Genomic DNA, 7,282 nt, shown 5'->3' on the forward strand with positions numbered 1-7,282 from the left:
GTGTTTTTTTTCTGCCTCAGAAAAAAGTGATAAGTACTCATTCTCATCACACAAACACATTGTCTTTGTGTTGTACATATAATCCTTGAGATTTGCTTTAATAATTACTATTTTCATTGAGGCTAAAAAATAAAAAATATATAGGTTCAAACATATTAAGAATTGTTCACAAAACCCTTAAAAGCTTGAAAAAAGGTAACACATATTAAGAATTGACGAAAGGGGTCTATTGGCCTCTATATTTAATGCATGGTTCATGAAAGGGGTCTATTGGTCTCTATCTTCCATTAACAATTAATAAAAATTATTTTCTCCAAAAGGGGTCTATTGGCCTCTATCATTAATTAACTATTAGTCAAAAAGATATTTCATTGTACTATTGATAAAAGGGGTCTATTGGGCTCTATTTTTTATAATTTAAAAAAAACATTATGAAAAATTATAGACCTCACACAATTAAAGTAATGATGTTTAATTAAATGATCACTCATCATTGCTGCATTCTCATTAGCAATCGAATTCGTCTGATAATGATTATAAGTCATGGTTCCTATTAACATCATGGTTTGGTAGCATTTCCATAGCCAGTATGTCGTCCCATCAGGGTGAATAAACTATACACATTGATTGTAATGATTTGAAATAATAAAGATGACAAAATACATTTTTTTCTTTTGGTAAGGAGTGCTAGCTAATAAAGGCACAAGGTTAAGTACTTGGGTCGGTCGAGGACACGTGATAGTCCCTTGCTAGCAAAGGTGTTCTTATACATGGAAGGGGGATGCCAATTTCTACAAATATCAATCCTACTATTTGAACTTTGCAAATGTGAAAATTAAAGGCCAGTAGACCCCTTTCGTTGACGAAAGGGGTCTATTGGCCTTTAATTTTATTAAGGGCTCTCATGAAAATTAGAGGCCAATGGACCCCTTTCGTTGACTTTCGTCGACGAAAGGGGTCTATTGGCCTTTAATTTTCACATTTGCCCTAAGGCCTCCTCAGCCCCTTGCCTCCCCCTCCTTGCCTTCTTTCCCTGCAGAGCGACTGCTGCCTTGGAGTTGGAGTTCATCCCCTTGCCTCCCCCTCCTTGCCTTCTTTCCCTACAGAGCGACTGTTGCCTTTGAGTTGGGGTTGAGGTATCTTTCTGGAGCAACACGATTCCAAGCGACCGCCTCTTCTTCTCGTTTGAGTGCCTCCTCTCGGAGGTGATATTACTTTTCAGTTTCGATGGAGTCTTTTCCTCTAGCAAATGCTTTCGTCCCCCTTCCCCTGCGGGACTATTCATCTTCCCCCTTGATGGGAATTTACGCAGGTAGCGTTGAGCAATCATGAATTTTTGCATTTTTGCTTGATTCCTGTGCGCGAATCGAATTTCCAAGTCCTCATTTCTTTCATACAGTTGTAGTCTTGTAGAAATTCGATTCTTTTGATTGACCTTTCGGATGCTTAAAGCATAGGTTTCTGTTGTAAAGGTTTGTGCGCCTGTGTATTAGTTTTGACCTGCCGACACTAAAATGTGGATCAGAGTAAAATGTGGATAGTAAATCCGTTTGCATTGGTTGCTTCTCTGATGTCAATTGAAGTCCAGTCGGAATGCGAAACTAACAGCAAAGTTGTCTCTCTGGAGAACTTCAGTGATTTCATCCCATAATTCTGCCTTTCTACCTGTCCTCCCAAATTTTGCGTCAATGCCACTCCGTACCCTTATAAGCTTCAATGTTTTTGGCCACGTTCGATTCTTGGAGCGCTTCTTGTGCTCCCGCTCCCTCTTACGTTCGTCGTCCCTTCCGCCTTCGCTTTCCATTATTCTAGTCCCACAACTCTCATTGCCATACAATCTTGGTTTCGAAGAAGTTGGTCCAGGCACAAAGAACGAAGGCATGGAAGGACTGGAAATGGGAGGAGCGTAGGAAGTGAAGCAGGAAGTGAACTCCCGCATTTCTGCAGGAGGGAGAAGCTCATTTCTAAGTTCACATGAATTCTCCATGGACGAACTCTGGGGGAGTTCTGAACGGTAAGCGAAGTCATCGCCGGCTTTCACAAGACCTATCTTACAAAGTTGTGGTATAAACAATGGGCAGTGTGTGCAAAGCATTTGTGAGTGACTTTTCTTGAGGCAAACTCTTGTTTCAAATGAGTTCTTGAAGCGAACACTTTGCTCTTGATCTCACTCTTTGGACTTCATCTCATTGAGTTGCAGAGCTCAACCATTTCGTTCTAATGGAATCTGTCACAATTCAGAATGAGGATAGATCTTTGCATATGTTTGTTCACACTTCTGTAGGTAGAGGAGTGTTGTCAGAGATAGTGCTTGCTAGCCATTTTCAATTCACACTTGGGTCCATATCTGTCCATCAACACTTCGGTGATAATGGGTCTGATTTGACAATGGAGCTACAATACGAAGTCTATGACGATGGATACAAAATGTTTCACCTTAATGCGCAGTTTGGTGATATTTTCACCGCGAAGGGAGAAAGATTCAAACTTGATGACAATGAACTTCACAAGACTCTACTGCACAAAAACAAAAAAGATTTCTACTTTGTTTGCAAAAAAAATGATGAGGCAAGGAAACATGATTCAGCTAGCAACATTGAGAATGGCAAACAACATAGTGTCATTGACATTATTATGCGACTACCTATAAAGAACAAATTGCGTGAGGCCTATGAGAAGGTTGAAATGCACGTCACTGTGAATGAGTTGCCTTCTACTTATGATGGTGATGTTTTCTTCGAGTTACCAGCTACATGAGTGAAACATCGCACAAAAGGTATGGAGTCAAAATTTGATGGTCATGTTTGGAGTGATCCTATTTCAACAAATATAGTATTTCCTAGTATAGTTCATAGAAAGGAATGTGGAGGTCACCTCCGTTGTATAAATGTAACTTGTGGTTATAAAAAAAGAATTGGGATAGAGAATGAGACACAATAGGATGGGAGATTGATTAGAGTGGCCCCAGTAAATGTGTCAATTGAATCATATGGGTCGTCCACCAGTTTGCTTGGAGAGATGTTACTGTGAAATGCTACTCTGCATGCTAGAATGTAGAGATGGTGTGAATCTTACTTGTGCAGTCATACACCATGGCCATCATAATGATCCCGTTGGAGATGGTTTGACTAGGAGAACAAAGGATGCCATTAAAACCAAAGTTTTTGAAATGGTGAGGGCTGGTGGTGTTGTATGCCCTAAAGGGATACAAAATATAATTGTCCAAGACATTATTATGGAAACTTTATTGTCTAAAAAAGTGCAAGATGGGATTAAGATGTTGGATGTTGAGCTAGAAGATTTGCTAAAACAATGTGAGCCTTTGCTCGACAAAAGAAGGTAATTATCATAATATTTGTTATTGCATTGGTTTATTAAATTATGTTATTAACAATGAATATTGATCAATTTTATGTCCGTGTAAGATTATCAAGATGGATTGAGGAGGGTCGACGTGACTCTGGACCTGTGTCAGATGGGCTAGATGGAATTTTATACTTGAAAAGACATTGTAGATATAATTATTTCCAAAGTGTAGTGTTTTCTGGACAATTGCAACATAGTTCATTCAATAGGTGTCATGTATTTAAAATGTCTACCCAAGGTTTGACTTGGTAAAAATAAAATGAGACTTGGAGGAGAACTGGGTCATTGTTGGGTGTTGTTTGATTTTGTGAAGTGAATGAAAGATTGGACTACCATGGCTTGCCATGTGTATAATCCTTTTATCCAAGAGTTGCAAACAATTGCAACTTGTGACTTTAAGGTGGAAGATACTGATGCACAAATTCTATTTTGGGATACTCTCAACAAAGTAATGGTTTTAGAAGGGTTTGACCATGCTGAATTCAAAGGGTTCATGGCAGATGAGGCCCAAGCCAACTGGAGAGCTGTATGTGCCACTTTCAATGGTGGCCTCGACAATATAATGGAAGGGAAAGAGTGGTCTTGCCTTTTCCTCTTGCCTTTTCCATTGGGAGTAAAGTCTTCATTCCCATGCAAAGGCATGTATAAAAGTTGGCAGCCAAGAGGAATTTAAAATCCGATGTAGACGCTGGAAGGATGCCTCTACAGAGCAAGCTGCAGAAGTCGAAATGAGAAGCCTAAGGGCATGGTGGAATGTAGGCCATGCAAATGATTTAGACTTGCCACGGCTTGAAACTTGGTTTGCATGGTGGCATGCTAGGTTTTCCCATTGGGGCCGCTACGTTATAGAGGTTGGTTTTGTATTTCTCTTGATTTTTTTAAAATCATGTTAATAATGTAATTTTGCCATTACAATATCTCTGCAATGCTTGTTGGTTTGCAAAGTATGTTAGATAATGAGAAGTACTTGATATCTCGAACAAATCTAGCAGAGTCTATTCATGGTAGTTGGAGGGTTGGATTGAACCATGTCAAGTATGTTGGTCTCTACAATGCCTCTATCAGTGACCTCTCAAATGCAATTCTACAAAGCTTTAGATACACATCTTTTTGAAAGGGCCAGTTCATCGGAAGTGGGCCGAGTCTAGAGACCTTAAAAAAAAGATCTTTGAAATCTCAGATTGACATTAGTGCCAAAACAGTTGTTGATCTAACAAGTAATGTTGCAAAGGAAATGGGTGTTGTATCTAAAGCATGTTTTAATGATGGAGATGACAAGACTGCGAAGGAAAAAGCTAAAGTCAATGCCTTCAAATCTATGTGAGAATGATAGTCACCATCCTGAGTACAGTTATGCAAATAAGAAAAGATACTTCATGTCTCCCAAATCTAGTACTAAATTTGCAATAGAGAGTTTTGAGGATAATGATTCTAAGAGTGTGTAAGAATATGAAGCACATGATGCAAATTGGGCATTGTGAAAAGTTCTTGTAATAAGCCAAGTCCGTTGCCAGGCTTGGACAAGGAGGAAAATGTATGTTATGAGAATTGGAATTATCCCATTAATTTAATCCTTTAGTATTTAGCTTAGTGAGATCCAGCATTTTTGTCGCGCAGTTGATGCATGTGTGCTTGTTGTTTCCTAGTGATGCATGTGTGCTTGATATTATAAAAGCTTATATACATATTTGAAATTTGGAATATTAGTGGCTTGGCTAAGTGTATAAACTAAAGTTAGAAAAAGTTTTATTTTTAGAAAAATCCAGCTATTCTAGAAGGTGGATGGGCTTTTTGTAAAAGGGTGCATGGAGGAAAGCACAGGGGCTTTTGTATGATTTTTGCTCAAAAGCTTTTTAGGGAAGTATACATAAATATGTAGGAGGTAGAAGGAGAGCACCACACCTATGAGGGGAGATTGTACCCAACACGCTTGTTCTGTCTCTTCCGTTTGTGAGTTTTGAGAGTTTGTGCGTATTTTTGAAGAGTGTTGCTGTGTTTTTCAAGGATTTGCAGGTTTTGTAAGCATTTCCCATCGCAGTATAACAAGCTTGTCTATATAAAGGATTGTGAAAATCGACATGGAGCTATTGCACCATCATTCTTTGGGAGGATTCAAATACCAAGTAGAGTACTCCCAAATGATTTGGACTTGTGGAAACGGCGGTGACCAAGGCATAGTCCTTGGCATACCTGGCACTAAAGGCATCGTTGGCGCTGTTGGCTGCGCGTGAGGAAGCCTTGGGAGATTGCTCTTAAAAACTTCCCGGGAGGTCTTCCATCCCGGTACTGTTCTAGTTCAAGTCCCCTTAACAATTGGTGACTATCCACTAGATTAAGTCACCTTGTTGCTCTATTCTTTGAAGTTCCTAAGAAAAGTGGCTTTGGGTTGCTATAAATTCAGTATGTGGGATACATCATTAGTGCTCAAGGGAATCGATTAGATCCATAGAAGATTCAAGCTATCACCAATTGGGCTATCCCCATGATAGCTCAAGAAATCTAATCCTTTGTGGGTTTGTCTCAAGCCTATAGCTCGCACGATAGATGGATTCTCAACACATGCAGCCCCTCTTACATATTTATTAAAGGGGGTAAAGATACGCAAATAGAAAATTCAAGTTATAGGCAAAGCTTTGCGGTCCTTCCATGATTTACAACGGTTGGCCATGATAGCACTAGTTATGAAGAGTGCCTCTTGGGATGATACCATTTATGGTAATCATAGATGCTAGCAATGTCGCCTTCGGGGCAATTTTACACCAAGAGGATAGGCACGTGTCATATTATAGCAAAAAGCTCAACGATGTCAAAAAAAACTATTCCATTTATGACAGAGAGCTTCTCGATGTCATCCAAGCATTAAAACATTGGAAGCCTTTCCTCTACGGATGGACTTTCACGGTCAAGACAGATCATTAAGATCTTAAGTGGCTTCAAACAACGCATAGTTCACAACGGAGTGATCGACATCAATGATCGCTTGAGATATTCCAACTATTTGGGGAAATGATTATGTCCCTGGCAAAAACAACCCCGTTGTTGCTGATGCTCTAAGTTGAAAAGGTTCAATCCAGAACATGGAGAAGGCCATTGTGCTCAAAATAAAAGGAAAGGATCTTGATAGTATGAAGGTACAATATGTGGAGTCAACAGAGTTTGGCACAGTTCCAATTGGCCACGACGCTTGCTCTAGGCCATTACTCGTTAGAGGATGGCTGTATTTTCTATAAGGAAAGATTATGTATACTCAAAGACAAATGGAATTTACTTCTTCATGATGCCCATGACGCCTCACCAGTGGTCATCAAGGTATCAATGGTACTTTGGAGAAGTTAGAGTGCTATTTCTATTGGCCAAAGATGTGGAAGGATGTATATAGCTATGTCAGATATGCAAAAAGGTCAAGGCCTCCCACAAAAAAGCGGCTGGCTTACTTATGCCATTTTCAATACCCAACGATCCTTTCTAGGACATAGGTATGGACTTTGTGGGACCACTTCTAGCATCCGCAGGTATGCATAATACTCAATGTCTTACTATTGTTTGTCTCTTTAGTAAATATTGTAGATGAACAAATGAGCTACGTCTTTAGTGTTGGTCATCTATTTGCAAGGAATAATCAAAGCATTGGTATCCTATTGGAGGGTTGCCAAGGCCATCACATCTAACAAGGATTCCAAGTTCACGTCTAATTTTGGTACTAAGCTGCAGATGTCGAGCACTTTCCATTTGCAATCGAATGGCGAGACGAAAAAGTATAATGGTATGGCGTTTGATATGACAAAATCATTTTGTCATGATGCTTAGGGAAAGTGGGAGCAGTTTCTTCTGCTTGTGCAAGCCATTTTGAACGATACCTACTTTTCAAGCATTGATTACACACCTTATGAAGTGGCGTTTGGATGGCGGTTTACAT

The sequence above is a fragment of the Dipteris shenzhenensis genome, chromosome 32, assembly GCF_047967505.1.
Source record: "Dipteris shenzhenensis isolate YYH24624 ecotype China chromosome 32, Dip_SZ_1.0, whole genome shotgun sequence".
In the NCBI taxonomy this organism is placed as follows: Eukaryota; Viridiplantae; Streptophyta; class Polypodiopsida; order Gleicheniales; family Dipteridaceae; genus Dipteris; species Dipteris shenzhenensis.